This window comes from Syngnathus floridae, chromosome 9, assembly GCF_059516105.1.
Source record: "Syngnathus floridae isolate MCC-2025c chromosome 9, RoL_Sflo_1.0, whole genome shotgun sequence".
Lineage (NCBI taxonomy): Eukaryota > Metazoa > Chordata > Actinopteri > Syngnathiformes > Syngnathidae > Syngnathus > Syngnathus floridae.
The window spans coordinates 608,531-625,218 of NC_142421.1; the positions used below are offsets into that span (position 1 = coordinate 608,531).

The following is a 16,688-nucleotide window of genomic DNA, read 5'->3' on the forward strand; positions in this document are numbered from 1 at the left end:
TGCCCTGCCCTGCCCTACCCTGCCCACCCCTGCCCTGCCCTGCCCTGCCCTGCCCTGCCCTGCCATGCCCTGTGCCTGCGCTTAGTTCAGTGCTGCTCAATATATTCCCTGATGCCCCCAGGGAGAAAAAAACATTTTGAGCCCCCCACGCTTGTACCCTTATTAACATTAAACTTTAATGATTCTTAATGATTAAAGCAAACAAAATAAATAAAAAGGAAAGATCAACTTACAGTAAAGAATAACTTTATTATAACATTGTTTTTGTGTCTAACAAAACAGATTGAATGTGCATCACTTTGCCTGAAATTAAAAAATAAATTATGAATTTTTAAACTCTAAACATTCTTGACCAACTGCTGAATGCTGAAGAAAATACAATAAAATAATGAGCAAACATAATATAAACATAACATTGCCCTACCCTGCCCCTGCCCTGCCCTGCCATGCCCTGCGCCTGTGCTTAGTTCAGTGCTGCTCAATCAATTCCCTGATGCCCCCCAGGGAGAAAAAAACATTTTGAGCCCCCCACGCTTGTACCCTTATTAACATTAAACTTTAATGATTCTTCAATGATTAAAGCAAACAAAATTAAATAAAAAGGAAAGATCAACTTACAGTAAAGAATAACTTTATTATAACATTGTTTTTGTGTCTAACAAAACAGATTGAATGTGCATCACTTTGCCTGAAATTAAAAAATAAATTATGAATTTTTAAACTCTGAACATTCTTGACCAACTGCTGAATGCTGAAGAAAATACAATAAAATAATGAGCAAACATAATATTAAATAAAATAACAGCAATAATTAATATTAAATTCAAAGTAAGGGGCACAATATTTAAAACATCATATCCTACAAAACAAAAGTAAATAAAATTATTTCTTTTTTAATGTAAATGAGGCAGCATGACGGAGACCATATCCACGACTGCAGGTAGGTCTTCTGCAATGGTGTGTTTTTTGTTGTTGTTGCACTGAGCAATTTGGTACGCTGCCTTGGAATTTCCTGGATGAAGCCAGGACTGCTTAGAATGCGTCAGAACTGCCTTGGATGAGCCTTGAAAATGCCTTGAATGCGCCTCGGATGTGCTTGGACACTGGGATCGCCTTGGTCACGCCTGGACGACGCCGGAGAACCACCTTGTATGCACCTGGACGACGCCGGGACCCCCTTGGATGCACCTGGATGGAGCTGGGATCGCACTGGATGCGCTTGGACGACACCGAGTTTGGCTTGTATGCGCCTGGACGACGCCGGGATTGCCTTGGATGCGCCTGGACAATGCCAGGACTGCCTTGGATGCGCCTTGAATGCGCCTGGGCGAGGCCGGGACCGCCTTGGATATGATTTGGATGCGCCAGGACAACGCTGAGACCGTATTGAATGCGCCTGGACGCCGCTGGGACTGCCTTGGATGTGCCTGGACGACGCCGGGAAAGCCTTGGATGCGCCTGGATGACGCCGGGACAGACTTGAATGCGCCTGGTTGACGCCAAGCTCAGCTTGGATGCGCCTTGACAACGGCAGGATCACTTTGGATGCTTCTGGATGACGCCGGGATCACCTTGGATGCGCCTCGATGATGCTTGGACCACATTGGATGCGCCTGTAAAACGCCAAGACCACCTTGGATGCGCCTTGGATACCCCTAGACGACACCAGGACCACCTAGGATGCCCCTAGACGACTTGAAATGTGGCTTGAAATGTGCCTCGGATGCACCTTGGATGCACCTAATCGACGCCAGGACAACCTTGGATGTACCCAGACGATGCCAGGACTGCCCTGGATGTGCCTGGAAGACGCTGGGACCACCTTGTACCCGCCTAGACGATGCCGGGATCACTTTGGATGCACCTGGACCATGCCAAGACTGCCTTGGATGCAGCTGGACGAAGCCGGGACTGTCTTGGATGCAGCTGGACGAAGCCGGGACTGCCTTGCATGCGCCTGTACGACGCTGGGACGGCCTTGGTTGCGCCTGGACGACGCCGGGACCGCCTTGTATGCGCCTGGACGACGCCGGGGCAGCCTTGTGTGGGCCTGGACAAAACCGGGAGCGCGTCTGATGCTCCTGGATGACTCCGGTACAGCCTTAGGTGTGCCTGGACGACGTCAGAACTGCCTTGGATGTACCTGGACGACGCTTGGACCGCCTTGAATGCACCTTGGACATGCCTGGAAGAGGAAGGGACCATCTTGCATGCGCCTGGACGATGCAGGAACCGCCTGGTATGCGCCTTGTATGCGCCTGGATGGAGCCGGGATCACCTTGGATGCGCCTGGATGATGCTTGGACCGCCTTGGATGCGCCTGGATGACACTGGGACCGCCTTGGATGCGTCACGGATGTGCCTGGACTAAAGCGAGATCACCTTGGATGCGTATTGACGACGCCGGGACCGCCTTGGTTGCGTTTGGACGACACCTGGACCGCCTTGCTTGCGCCTGGACGTCGCCGGGACCGCCTTTGGTGCGCCTGGACGATGCCAAGGCGCCTAGATAATTCTGAGACCATCTTGGATGCGCCTGGACAACACTGGGACCGTCTTGGATGTGCCTGGACGACGCTGGGATTGCCTTGGACGCCCTTTGTGACCTCTGGACTGCACTTGATGCGCCTGGACAACACCGGGACCGCATTGGATGCGCCTGGACGACGCCGGGACCGCCTTGGTTGCGCCTGTACGACGCCAGGACGGCCTTGGATGCGTCTGGACGATGCCGGGACGGCCTTGGATGCGCCATGATTGCGCCTTGGATGCGCCTCGGATGCGCCTGGACGACACCAGGACCTCCTTAGGTGTGCCTGGATGATGCCTGGACCACCTTGGATAAGACTTGGATGCGCTTGGGCAACTTCGGGACTGCCTTGGATGCGCCTGGACGACGCCGGGACTGTCTTGGATGCGCCTCGGATAAGCCTTGGATGCGCCTGGTCGACGCCGAGACTACCTTGGATACGCCATCTATGCGCCAAGGATTCGCCTGGACGAAGCCGCGACCGCCTTGGATAGGCCTGAAAGACGCCGGTATCACCTTGGATGCGCCTGGACAAAGCCGGGACTGGGACTGCCTTGGATGCGTCTGGATCACGCCGTGACCTACTTGTATGCGCCTGGACGAAGCCGGGACTGCCTTAGATGTGCCTTGGATGCGCCTGGATGATGCAGGGACTGCCTTGGCTGCGCCTTGGCTGCGCCTTGGCTGCGCCTCGGCTGCGCCTCGGCCGCGGCTGGGCTGGGCTGCGGCTGGGCTGCGGCTCGGCTGCGGCTGGGCTGCGGCTGGGCTGCGGCTGGGCTGCGGCTGGGCTGCGGCTCGGCTGCGGCTCGGCTGCGGCTCGGCTGCGGCTCGGCTGCGGCTCGGCTGCGGCTCGGCTGCGGCTCGGCTGCGGCTCGGCTGCGGGTAACGCCTTGGACATGCTTCGGATGAACCATGAAGACACCGGGACTGCCTTGGTGCGCCTGGACGACGCCGGGACTTCTTTGGATGTGCCTTGGTTGCGCCTGGACGACGCTGAGCCTGACTTGGATGCGCCTGGACGCGCGAGACCGCTTTGGATATGCTTTGGATGCGCCTGCACGACGCCAGGACCGCCTAGGATGCACCTGAAAAACGCCAGGACTGCCTTTAATGCGTCTTGTATGCGCCTGGACAACGCCGGGACTGCCTTGGATGCTGCTTGGATGCGCCTCGGGTGCGCCTCTGATGCGCCTGTACGACACCAGGACCGCCTTGGATGTGCCTGGACAACGCCTGGACCGCCTTGTATGCGCCTGGACGATCCTGGGACCGCCTTTGTGGCGCCTGGACGACATTGGGACCACCTTGGATGCGCGTAGACGATGCTGGGACTGCCTTTGATGCGCGTTGGATGCGCCTGTGCGACACCAGGACCGCCTTGAATGTGCCTGAACGACGCCGACATCGTCTTGGATGTGGCTTGGATGCGCCCGGCAGCGCCTGGACCGCCTTGGAATGAGCCTGGACGACGCCAGGATCTCCTTGGATGAGGTTGGATGACTCAGGGACTGCCTTGGATGAGCCTGGATGACGCCGCGACCGCCTTGGATAGGCCTGCAAGACGCCAGTATCACCTTGGATGCGCCTGGACAAATCCGGAACTGCCTTGGATGCGTCTGGATCACGCCGTGACCTACTTGTATGCGCCTGGACGAAGCCGGGACTGCCTTAGATGTGCCTTGGATGCGCCTGGATGATGCAGGGACTGCCTTGGCTGCGGCTTGGCTGCGGCTTGGCTGCGGCTCGGCTGCGGCTCGGCTGCGGCTCGGCTGCGGCTCGGCTGCGGCTCGGCTGCGGCTCGGCTGCGGCTCGGCTGCGGTTCGGCTGCGGCTGGGCTGCGGCTCGGCTGCGGCTCGGCTGCGGCTCGGCTGCGGGTAACCCCTTGGACATGCTTTGGATGAACCTGGAAGACACCGGGACTGCCTTGGATGCGCCTGGACGACGCCGGGACTTCTTTGGATGTGCCTTGGTTGCGCCTGGACGACGCCAGGACCGCCTAGGATGCACCTGAAAAACGCCGGGACTGCCTTGAATGCGTCTTGTATGCGCCTGGACAACGCCGGGACTGGCTTGGATGCTGCTTGGATGCGCCTCGGACGCGCCTCTGATGCGCCTCTGATGCGCCTGTACGACACCAGGACCGCCTTGGATGTGTCTGGATGTTGCTGGGACCGTCTTGGATGTGCTTTTGATATGCCTGGATGCGCCTTGGATGCCCCTGAACGACCCCAGGACTCCCTTGGATGAGGCTGGACGACTACGGGACTGTCAAGGATGCACCTTGGATGCCCCTGGACGACGCCGGGACTGCCTCGGATATGTCTCTGATACGCCTGGACTACGCCAGTACCACCGTGGATGCGCCTGGATGACTTTGGGACTGCCTAGGATGTGCCTCGGATGCGTCATGGATGCGCCTGGACTATGGCAAGACTGCCTTGGATGCTCCTGGACGACGCAGGGACTGCCTTTGTTGCGCCTAGACGACACCGGGACCACCTCGGATGCACTTTGGATGCGCCTGATCGGCGCTGGGACAGTCTTGGATGTGCCTGGACGATGCTGGGATTGCCTTGGATGCGTCTAGTGACCTCTGGAATGCCTTGGATGTGCCTGGACAACGCCTGGACCGCCTTGTATGCGCCTGGACGATCCTGGGACCGCCTTTGTGGCGCCTGGACGACATTGGGACCACCTTGGATGCGCGTGGACGATGCTGGGACTCCCTTTGATGCGCGTTTGATGCGCCTGTGCGACACCAGGACCGCCTTGAATATGCCTGAAGCCGGGACTGCCTTAGATGTGCCTTGGATGCGCCTGGATGATGCAGGGACTGCCTTGGCTGCGGCTCGGCTGCGGCTCGGCTGCGGCTCGGCTGCGGCTCGGCTGCGGCTCGGCTGCGGCTGGGCTGCGGCTCGGCTGCGGCTGGGCTGCGGCTGGGCTGCGGCTGGGCTGCGGCTGGGCTGCGGCTCGGCTGCGGGTAACCCCTTGGACATGCTTTGGATGAACCTGGAAGACACCGGGACTGCCTTGGATGCGCCTGGACGACGCCGGGACTTCTTTGGATGTGCCTTGGTTGCGCCTGGACGACGCCAGGACCGCCTAGGATGCACCTGAAAAACGCCGGGACTGCCTTGAATGCGTCTTGTATGCGCCTGGACAACGCCGGGACTGGCTTGGATGCTGCTTGGATGCTGCTTGGATGCGCCTCGGACGCGCCTCTGATGCGCCTCTGATGCGCCTGTACGACACCAGGACCGCCTTGGATGTGTCTGGATGTTGCTGGGACCGTCTTGGATGTGCTTTTGATATGCCTGGATGCGCCTTGGATGCCCCTGAACGACCCCAGGACTCCCTTGGATGAGGCTGGACGACTACGGGACTGCCAAGGATGCACCTTGGATGCCCCTGGACGACGCCGGGACTGCCTCGGATATGTCTCTGATACGCCTGGACTACGCCAGTACCACTGTGGATGCGCCTGGATGACTTCGGGACTGCCTAGGATGTGCCTCGGATGCGTCATGGATGCGCCTGGACTATGGCAAGACTGCCTTGGATGCTCCTGGACGACGCAGGGACTGCCTTTGTTGAGCCTAGACGACACCGGGACCACCTCGGATGCACTTTGGATGCGCCTGATCGGCGCTGGGACAGTCTTGGATGTGCCTGGACGATTCTGGGATTGCCTTGGATGCGTCTAGTGACCTCTGGAACGCCTTGGATGTGCCTGGACAACGCCTGGACCGCCTTGTATGCGCCTGGACGATCCTGGGACCGCCTTTGTGGCGCCTGGACGACATTGGGACCACCGTGGATGCGCGTTGACGATGCTGGGACTCCCTTTGATGCGCGTTTGATGCGCCTGTGCGACACCAGGACCGCCTTGAATGTGCCTGAAGCCGGGACTGCCTTAGATGTGCCTTGGATGCGCCTGGATGATGCAGGGACTGCCTTGGCTGCGGCTCGGCTGCGGCTCGGCTGCGGCTCGGCTGCGGCTGGGCTGCGGCTCGGCTGCGGCTGGGCTGCGGCTGGGCTGCGGCTTGGCTGCGGCTCGGCTGCGGGTAACCCCTTGGACATGCTTTGGATGAACCTGGAAGACACCGGGACTGCCTTGGATGCGCCTGGACGACGCCGGGACTTCTTTGGATGTGCCTTGGTTGCGCCTGGACGACGCCAGGACCGCCTAGGATGCACCTGAAAAACGCCGGGACTGCCTTGAATGCGTCTTGTATGCGCCTGGACAACGGCGGGACTGGCTTGGATGCTGCTTGGATGCGCCTCGGACGCGCCTCTGATGCGCCTCTGATGCGCCTGTACGACACCAGGACCGCCTTGGATGTGTCTGGATGTTGCTGGGACCGTCTTGGGTGTGCTTTTGATGTTCCTGGATGACGCCGGGACAGCGTAGGATGCACCTTGGATGCCCCTGAACGACCCCAGGACTCCCTTGGATGAGGCTGGACGACTACGGGACTGTCAAGGATGCACCTTGGATGCCCCTGGACGACGCCGGGACTGCCTCGGATATGTCTCTGATACGCCTGGACTACGCCAGTACCACCGTGGATGCGCCTGGATGACTTCGGGACTGCCTAGGATGTGCCTCGGATGCGTCATGGATGCGCCTGGACTATGGCAAGACTGCCTTGGATGCTCCTGGACGAGGCAGGGACTGCCTTTGTTGCGCCTAGACGACACCGGGACCACCTCGGATGCACTTTGGATGCGCCTGATCGGCGCTGGGACAGTCTTGGATGTGCCTGGAAGATGCTGGGATTGCCTTGGATGCGTCTAGTGACCTCTGGAACGCCTTGGATGTGCCTGGACAACGCCTGGACCGCCTTGTATGCGCCTGGACGATCCTGGGACCGCCTTTGTGGCGCCTGGACGACTTTGGGACCACCTTGGATGCGTGTGGACAATGCTGGGACTCCCCGTGATGCGCGTTTGATGCGCCTGTGCGACACCAGGACCGCCTTGAATGTGCCCGAAGCCGGGACTGCCTTAGATGTGCCTTGGATGCGCCTGGATGATGCAGGGACTGCCTTGGCTGAGGCTCGGCTGCGGCTCGGCTGCGGCTCGGCTGCGGCTCGGCTGCGGCTGGGCTGCGGCTCGGCTGCGGCTGCGGCTGGGCTGCGGCTCGGCTGCGGCTGGGCTGCGGCTCGGCTGCGGCTCGGCTGCGGGTAACCCCTTGGGCATGCTTTGGATGAACCTGGAAGACACCGGGACTGCCTTGGATGCGCCTGGACGACGCCGGGACTTCTTTGGATGTGCCTTGGTTGCGCCTGGACGACGCCAGGACCGCCTAGGATGCACCTGAAAAACGCCGGGACTGCCTTGAATGGGTCTTGTATGCGCCTGGACAACGCCGGGACTGGCTTGGATGCTGCTTGGATGCGCCTCGGACGCGCCTCTGATGCGCCTCTGATGCGCCTGTACGACACCAGGACCGCCTTGGATGTGTCTGGATGTTGCTGGGACCGTCTTGGATGTGCTTTTGATATGCCTGGATGCGCCTTGGATGCCCCTGAACGACCCCAGGACTCCCTTGGATGAGGCTGGACGACTACGGGACTGTCAAGGATGCACCTTGGATGCCCCTGGACGACGCCGGGACTGCCTCGGATATGTCTCTGATACGCCTGGACTACGCCAGTACCACCGTGGATGCGCCTGGATGACCTCGGGACTGCCTAGGATGTGCCTCGGATGCGTCATGGATGCGCCTGGACTATGGCAAGACTGCCTTGGATGCTCCTGGACGAGGCAGGGACTGCCTTTGTTGCGCCTAGACGACACCGGGACCACCTCGGATGCACTTTGGATGCGCCTGATCGGCGCTGGGACAGTCTTGGATGTGCCTGGACGATGCTGGGATTGCCTTGGATGCGTCTAGTGACCTCTGGAACGCCTTGCATGTGCCTGGACAACGCCTGGACCGCCTTGTATGCGCCTGGACGATCCTGGGACTGCCTTTGTGGCGCCTGGACGACATTGGGACCACCTTGGATGCGCGTGGACAATGCTGGGACTCCCCTTGATGCGCGTTTGATGCGCCTGTGCGACACCAGGACCGCCTTGAATGTGCCTGAAGCCGGGACTGCCTTAGATGTGCCTTGGATGCGCCTGGATGATGCAGGGACTGCCTTGGCTGCGGCTCGGCTGCGGCTCGGCTGCGGCTCGGCTGCGGCTGGGCTGCGGCTCGGCTGCGGCTGGGCTGCGGCTCGGCTGCGGCTCGGCTGCGGGTAACCCCTTGGACATGCTTTGGATGAACCTGGAAGACACCGGGACTGCCTTGGATGCGCCTGGACGACGCCGGGACTTCTTTGGATGTGCCTTGGTTGCGCCTGGACGACGCCAGGACCGCCTAGGATGCACCTGAAAAACGCCGGGACTGCCTTGAATGCGTCTTGTATGCGCCTGGACAACGCCGGGACTGGCTTGGATGCTGCTTGGATGCGCCTCGGACGCTCCTCTGATGCGCCTCTGATGCGCCTGTACGACACCAGGACCGCCTTGGATGTGTCTGGATGTTGCTGGGACCGTCTTGGATGTGCTTTTGATATGCCTGGATGCGCCTTGGATGCCCCTGAACGACCCCAGGACTCTTTTGGATGAGGCTGGACGACTACGGGACTGTCAAGGATGCACCTTGGATGCCCCTGGACGACGCCGGGACTGCCTCGGATATGTCTCTGATACGCCTGGACTACGCCAGTACCACCGTGGATGCGCCTGGATGACTTCGGGACTGCCTAGGATGTGCCTCGGATGCATCATGGATGCGCCTGGACTATGGCAAGACTGCCTTGGATGCTCCTGGACGACGCAGGGACTGCCTTTGTTGCGCCTAGACGACACCGGGACCACCTCGGAAGCACTTTGGATGCGCCTGATCGGCGCTGGGACAGTCTTGGATGTGCCTGGACGATGCTGGGATTGCCTTGGATGCGTCTAGTGACCTCTGGAACGCCTTGGATGTGCCTGGACAACGCCTGGACCGCCTTGTATGCGCCTGGACGATCCTGGGACCGCCTTTGTGGCGCCTAGACGACATTGGGACCACCTTGGATGCGCATGGACGATGCTGGGACTCCCTTTGATGCGCGTTTGATGCGCCTGTGCGACACCAGGACCGCCTTGAATGTGCCTGAAGCCGGGACTGCCTTAGATGTGCCTTGGATGCGCCTGGATGATGCAGGGACTGCCTTGGCTGCGGCTCGGCTGCGGCTCGGCTGCGGCTCGGCTGCGGCTCGGCTGCGGCTCGGCTGCGGCTCGGCTGCGGCTGGGCTGCGGCTCGGCTGCGGCTGGGCTGCGGCTGGGCTGCGGCTCGGCTGCGGCTCGGCTGCGGGTAACCCCTTGGACATGCTTTGGATGAACCTGGAAGACACCGGGACTGCCTTGGTTGCGCCTGGACGACGCCGGGACTTCTTCGGATGTGCCTTGGTTGCGCCTGGACGACGCCAGGACCGCCTAGGATGCACCTGAAAAACGCCGGGACTGCCTTGAATGCGTCTTGTATGCGCCTGGACAACGCCGGGACTGGCTTGGATGCTGCTTGGATGCGCCTCGGACGCGCCTCTGATGCGCCTCTGATGCGCCTGTACGACACCAGGACCGCCTTGGATGTGTCTGGATGTTGCTGGGACCGTCTTGGATGTGCTTTTGATATGCCTGGATGCGCCTTGGATGCCCCTGAACGACCCCAGGACTCCCTTGGATGAGGCTGGACGACTACGGGACTGTCAAGGATGCACCTTGGATGCCCCTGGACGACGCCGGGACTGCCTCGGATATGTCTCTGATACGCCTGGACTACGCCAGTACCACCGTGGATGCGCCTGGATGACTTCGGGACTGGCTAGGATGTGCCTCGGATGCGTCATGGATGCGCCTGTACTATGGCAAGACTGCCTTGGATGCTCCTGGACGACGCAGGGACTGCCTTTGTTGCGCCTAGACGACACCAGCACCACCTCGGATGCACTTTGGATGCGCCTGATCGGCGCTGGGACAGTCTTGGATGTGCCTGGACGATGCTGGGATTGCCTTGGATGCGTCTAGTGACCTCTGGAACGCCTTGGATGTGCCTGGACAACGCCTGGACCGCCTTGTATGCGCCTGGACGATCCTGGGACCGCCTTTGTGGCGCCTGGACGACATTGGGACCACCTTGGATGCGCGTGGACGATGCTGGGACTCCCTTTGATGCGCGTTTGATGCGCCTGTGCGACACCAGGACCGCCTTGAATGTGCCTGAAGCCGGGACTGCCTTAGATGTGCCTTGGATGCGCCTGGATGATGCAGGGACTGCCTTGGCTGCGGCTCGGCTGCGGCTCGGCTGCGGCTGGGCTGCGGCTGGGCTGCGGCTGGGCTGCGGCTGGGCTGCGGCTCGGCTGCGGCTCGGCTGCGGGTAACCCTTTGGACATGCTTTGGATGAACCTGAAAGACACCGGGACTGCCTTGGATGCGCCTGGACGACGCCGGGACTTCTTTGGATGTGCCTTGGTTGCGCCTGGACGACGCCAGGACCGCCTAGGATGCACCTGAAAAACGCCGGGACTGCCTTGAATGCGTCTTGTATGCGCCTGGACAACGCCGGGACTGGCTTGGATGCTGCTTGGATGCGCCTCGGACGCGCCTCTGATGCGCCTCTGATGCGCCTGTACGACACCAGGACCGCCTTGGATGTGTCTGGATGTTGCTGGGACCGTCTTGGATGTGCTTTTGATATGCCTGGATGCGCCTTGGATGCCCCTGAACGACCCCAGGACTCCCTTGGATGAGGCTGGACGACTACGGGACTGTCAAGGATGCACCTTGGATGACCCTGGACGACGCCGGGACTGCCTCGGATATGTCTCTGATACGCCTGGACTACGCCAGTACCACCGTGGATGCGCCTGGATGACTTCGGGACTGCCTAGGATGTGCCTCGGATGCGTCATGGATGCGCCTGGACTATGGCAAGACTGCCTTGGATGCTCCTGGACGACGCAGGGACTGCCTTTGTTGCGCCTAGACGACACCGGGACCACCTCGGATGCACTTTGGATGCGCCTGATCGGCGCTGGGACAGTCTTGGATGTGCCTGGACGATGCTGGGATTGCCTTGGATGCGTTTAGTGACCTCTGGAACGCCTTGGATGTGCCTGGACAACGCCTGGACCGCCTTGTATGCGCCTGGACGATCCTGGGACCGCCTTTGTGGCGCCTGGACGACATTGGGACCACCTTGGATGCGCGTGGACAATGCTGGGACTCCCCTCGATGCGCGTTTGATGCGCCTGTGCGACACCAGGACCGCCTTGAATGTGCCCGAAGCCGGGACTGCCTTAGATGTGCCTTGGATGCGCCTGGATGATGCAGGGACTGCCTTGGCTGCGGCTCGGCTGCGGCTCGGCTGCGGCTCGGCTGCGGCTCGGCTGCGGCTCGGCTGCGGCTCGGCTGCGGCTGGGCTGCGGCTCGGCTGCGGCTGGGCTGCGGCTGGGCTGCGGCTCGGCTGCGGCTCGGCTGCGGGTAACCCCTTGGACATGCTTTGGATGAACCTGGAAGACACCGGGACTGCCTTGGATGCGCCTGGACGACGCCGGGACTTCTTTGGATGTGCCTTGGTTGCGCCTGGACGACGCCAGGACCGCCTAGGATGCACCTGAAAAACGCCGGGACTGCCTTGAATGCGTCTTGTATGCGCCTGGACAATGCCGGGACTGGCTTGGATGCTGCTTGGATGCGCCTCGGACGCGCCTCTGATGCGCCTCTGATGCGCCTGTACGACACCAGGACCGCCTTGGATGTGTCTGGATGTTGCTGGGACCGTCTTGGATGTGCTTTTGATATGCCTGGATGCGCCTTGGATGCCCCTGAACGACCCCAGGACTCCCTTGGATGAGGCTGGACGACTACGGGACTGTCAAGGATGCACCTTGGATGCCCCTGGACGACGCCGGGACTGCCTCGGATATGTCTCTGATACGCCTGGACTACGCCAGTACCACCGTGGATGCGCCTGGATGACTTCGGGACTGCCTAGGATGTGCCTCGGATGCGTCATGGATGCGCCTGGACTATGGCAAGACTGCCTTGGATGCTCCTGGACGAGGCAGGGACTGCCTTTGTTGCGCCTAGACGACACCGGGACCACCTCGGATGCACTTTGGATGCGCCTGATCGGCGCTGGGACAGTCTTGGATGTGCCTGGACGATGCTGGGATTGCCTTGGATGCGTCTAGTGACCTCTGGAACGCCTTGGATGTGCCTGGACAACGCCTGGACCGCCTTGTATGCGCCTGGACGATCCTGGGACTGCCTTTGTGGCGCCTGGACGACATTGGGACCACCTTGGATGCGCGTGGACAATGCTGGGACTCCCCTTGATGCGCGTTTGATGCGCCTTTGGACACCAGGACCGCCTTGAATGTGCCCGAAGCAGGGACTGCCTTAGATGTGCCTTGGATGCGCCTGGATGATGCAGGGACTGCCTTGGCTGCGGCTCGGCTGCGGCTCGGCTGCGGCTCGGCTGCGGCTCGGCTGCGGCTCGGCTGCGGCTCGGCTGCGGCTGGGCTGCGGCTCGGCTGCGGCTGGGCTGCGGCTGGGCTGCGGCTCGGCTGCGGGTAACCCCTTGGACATGCTTTGGATGAACCTGGAAGACACCGGGACTGCCTTGGATGCGCCTGGACGACGCCGGGACTTCTTTGGATGTGCCTTGGTTGCGCCTGGACGACGCTGGGATTGCCTTGGATGCGTCTAGTGACCTCTGGAACGCCTTGGATGTGCCTGGACAACGCCTGGACCGCCTTGTATGCGCCTGGACGATCCTGGGACTGCCTTTGTGGCGCCTGGACGACATTGGGACCACCTTGGATGCGCGTGGACAATGCTGGGACTCCCCTTGATGCGCGTTTGATGCGCCTTTGGACACCAGGACCGCCTTGAATGTGCCCGAAGCCGGGACTGCCTTAGATGTGCCTTGGATGCGCCTGGATGATGCAGGGACTGCCTTGGCTGCGGCTCGGCTGCGGCTCGGCTGCGGCTCGGCTGCGGCTGGGCTGCGGCTCGGCTGCGGCTGGGCTGCGGCTCGGCTGCGGCTCGGCTGCGGGTAACCCCTTGGACATGCTTTGGATGAACCTGGAAGACACCGGGACTGCCTTGGATGCGCCTGGACGACGCCGGGACTTCTTTGGATGTGCCTTGGTTGCGCCTGGACGACGCCAGGATCGCCTAGGATGCACCTGAAAAACGCCGGGACTGCCTTGAATGCGTCTTGTATGCGCCTGGACAACGCCGGGACTGGCTTGGATGCTGCTTGGATGCGCCTCGGACGCTCCTCTGATGCGCCTCTGATGCGCCTGTACGACACCAGGACCGCCTTGGATGTGTCTGGATGTTGCTGGGACCGTCTTGGATGTGCTTTTGATATGCCTGGATGCGCCTTGGATGCCCCTGAACGACCCCAGGACTCTTTTGGATGAGGCTGGACGACTACGGGACTGTCAAGGATGCACCTTGGATGCCCCTGGACGACGCCGGGACTGCCTCGGATATGTCTCTGATACGCCTGGACTACGCCAGTACCACCGTGGATGCGCCTGGATGACTTCGGGACTGCCTAGGATGTGCCTCGGATGCGTCATGGATGCGCCTGGACTATGGCAAGACTGCCTTGGATGCTCCTGGACGACGCAGGGACTGCCTTTGTTGCGCCTAGACGACACCGGGACCACCTCGGAAGCACTTTGGATGCGCCTGATCGGCGCTGGGACAGTCTTGGATGTGCCTGGACGATGCTGGGATTGCCTTGGATGCGTCTAGTGACCTCTGGAACGCCTTGGATGTGCCTGGACAACGCCTGGACCGCCTTGTATGCGCCTGGACGATCCTGGGACCGCCTTTGTGGCGCCTGGACGACATTGGGACCACCTTGGATGCGCGTGGACGATGCTGGGACTCCCTTTGATGCGCGTTTGATGCGCCTGTGCGACACCAGGACCGCCTTGAATGTGCCTGAAGCCGGGACTGCCTTAGATGTGCCTTGGATGCGCCTGGATGATGCAGGGACTGCCTTGGCTGCGGCTCGGCTGCGGCTCGGCTGCGGCTCGGCTGCGGCTCGGCTGCGGCTCGGCTGCGGCTGGGCTGCGGCTCGGCTGCGGCTGGGCTGCGGCTCGGCTGCGGCTCGGCTGCGGGTAACCCCTTGGACATGCTTTGGATGAACCTGGAAGACACCGGGACTGCCTTGGATGCGCCTGGACGACGCCGGGACTTCTTTGGATGTGCCTTGGTTGCGCCTGGACGACGCCAGGACCGCCTAGGATGCACCTGAAAAACGCCGGGACTGCCTTGAATGCGTCTTGTATGCGCCTGGACAACGCCGGGACTGGCTTGGATGCTGCTTGGATGCGCCTCGGACGCGCCTCTGATGCGCCTCTGATGCGCCTGTACGACACCAGGACCGCCTTGGATGTGTCTGGATGTTGCTGGGACCGTCTTGGATGTGCTTTTGATATGCCCGGATGCGCCTTGGATGCCCCTGAACGACCCCAGGACTCCCTTGGATGAGGCTGGACGACTACGGGACTGTCAAGGATGCACCTTGGATGCCCCTGGACGACGCCGGGACTGCCTCGGATATGTCTTTGATACGCCTGGACTACGCCAGTACCACCGTGGATGCGCCTGGATGACTTCGGGACTGCCTAGGATGTGCCTCGGATGCGTCATGGATGCGCCTGGACTATGGCAAGACTGCCTTGGATGCTCCTGGACGACGCAGGGACTGCCTTTGTTGCGCCTAGACGACACCGGGACCACCTCGGATGCACTTTGGATGCGCCTGATCGGCGCTGGGACAGTCTTGGATGTGCCTGGACGATGCTGGGATTGCCTTGGATGCGTCTAGTGACCTCTGGAACGCCTTGGATGTGCCTGGACAACGCCTGGACCGCCTTGTATGCGCCTGGACGATCCTGGGACCGCCTTTGTGGCGCCTGGACGACATTGGGACCACCTTGGATGCGCGTGGACGATGCTGGGACTCCCTTTGATGCGCGTTTGATGCGCCTGTGCGACACCAGGACCGCCTTGAATGTGCCTGAAGCCGGGACTGCCTTAGATGTGCCTTGGATGCGCCTGGATGATGCAGGGACTGCCTTGGCTGCGGCTCGGCTGCGGCTCGGCTGCGGCTCGGCTGCGGCTCGGCTGCGGCTCGGCTGCGGCTGGGCTGCGGCTCGGCTGCGGCTGGGCTGCGGCTGGACTGCGGCTCGGCTGCGGCTCGGCTGCGGGTAACCCCTTGGACATGCTTTGGATGAACCTGGAAGACACCGGGACTGCCTTGGATGCGCCTGGACGACGCCGGGACTTCTTTGGATGTGCCTTGGTTGCGCCTGGACGACGCCAGGACCGCCTAGGATGCACCTGAAAAACGCCGGGACTGCCTTGAATGCGTCTTGTATGCGCCTGGACAACGCCGGGACTGGCTTGGATGCTGCTTGGATGCGCCTCGGACGCGCCTCTGATGCGCCTCTGATGCGCCTGTACGACACCAGGACCGCCTTGGATGTGTCTGGATGTTGCTGGGACCGTCTTGGATGTGCTTTTGATATGCCTGGATGCGCCTTGGATGCCCCTGAACGACCCCAGGACTCCCTTGGATGAGGCTGGACGACTACGGGACTGTCAAGGATGCACCTTGGATGCCCCTGGACGACGCCGGGACTGCCTCGGATATGTCTCTGATACGCCTGGACTACGCCAGTACCACCGTGGATGCGCCTGGATGACTTCGGGACTGCCTAGGATGTGCCTCGGATGCGTCATGGATGCGCCTGGACTATGGCAAGACTGCCTTGGATGCTCCTGGACGAGGCAGGGACTGCCTTTGTTGCGCCTAGACGACACCGGGACCACCTCGGATGCACTTTGGATGCGCCTGATCGGCGCTGGGACAGTCTTGGATGTGCCTGGACGATGCTGGGATTGCCTTGGATGCGTCTAGTGACCTCTGGAACGCCTTGGATGTGCCTGGACAACGCCTGGACCGCCTTGTATGCGCCTGGACGATCCTGGGACCGCCTTTGTGGCGCCTGGACGACATTGGGACCACCTTGGATGCGCGTGGACGATGCTGGGACTCCCTTTGATGCGCGTTTGATGCGCCTGT

General features: G+C 61.3%; 1 protein-coding gene across 12 annotated transcripts in view; it reads left to right on the forward strand.

The window, feature by feature from the left end:
- Nucleotides 1-16,688, forward strand: part of LOC148392769 (uncharacterized) — a 110,595-nt gene that overhangs the window by 11,375 nt on the left and 82,532 nt on the right. The gene's annotated exons all lie outside the window — the stretch shown is intronic.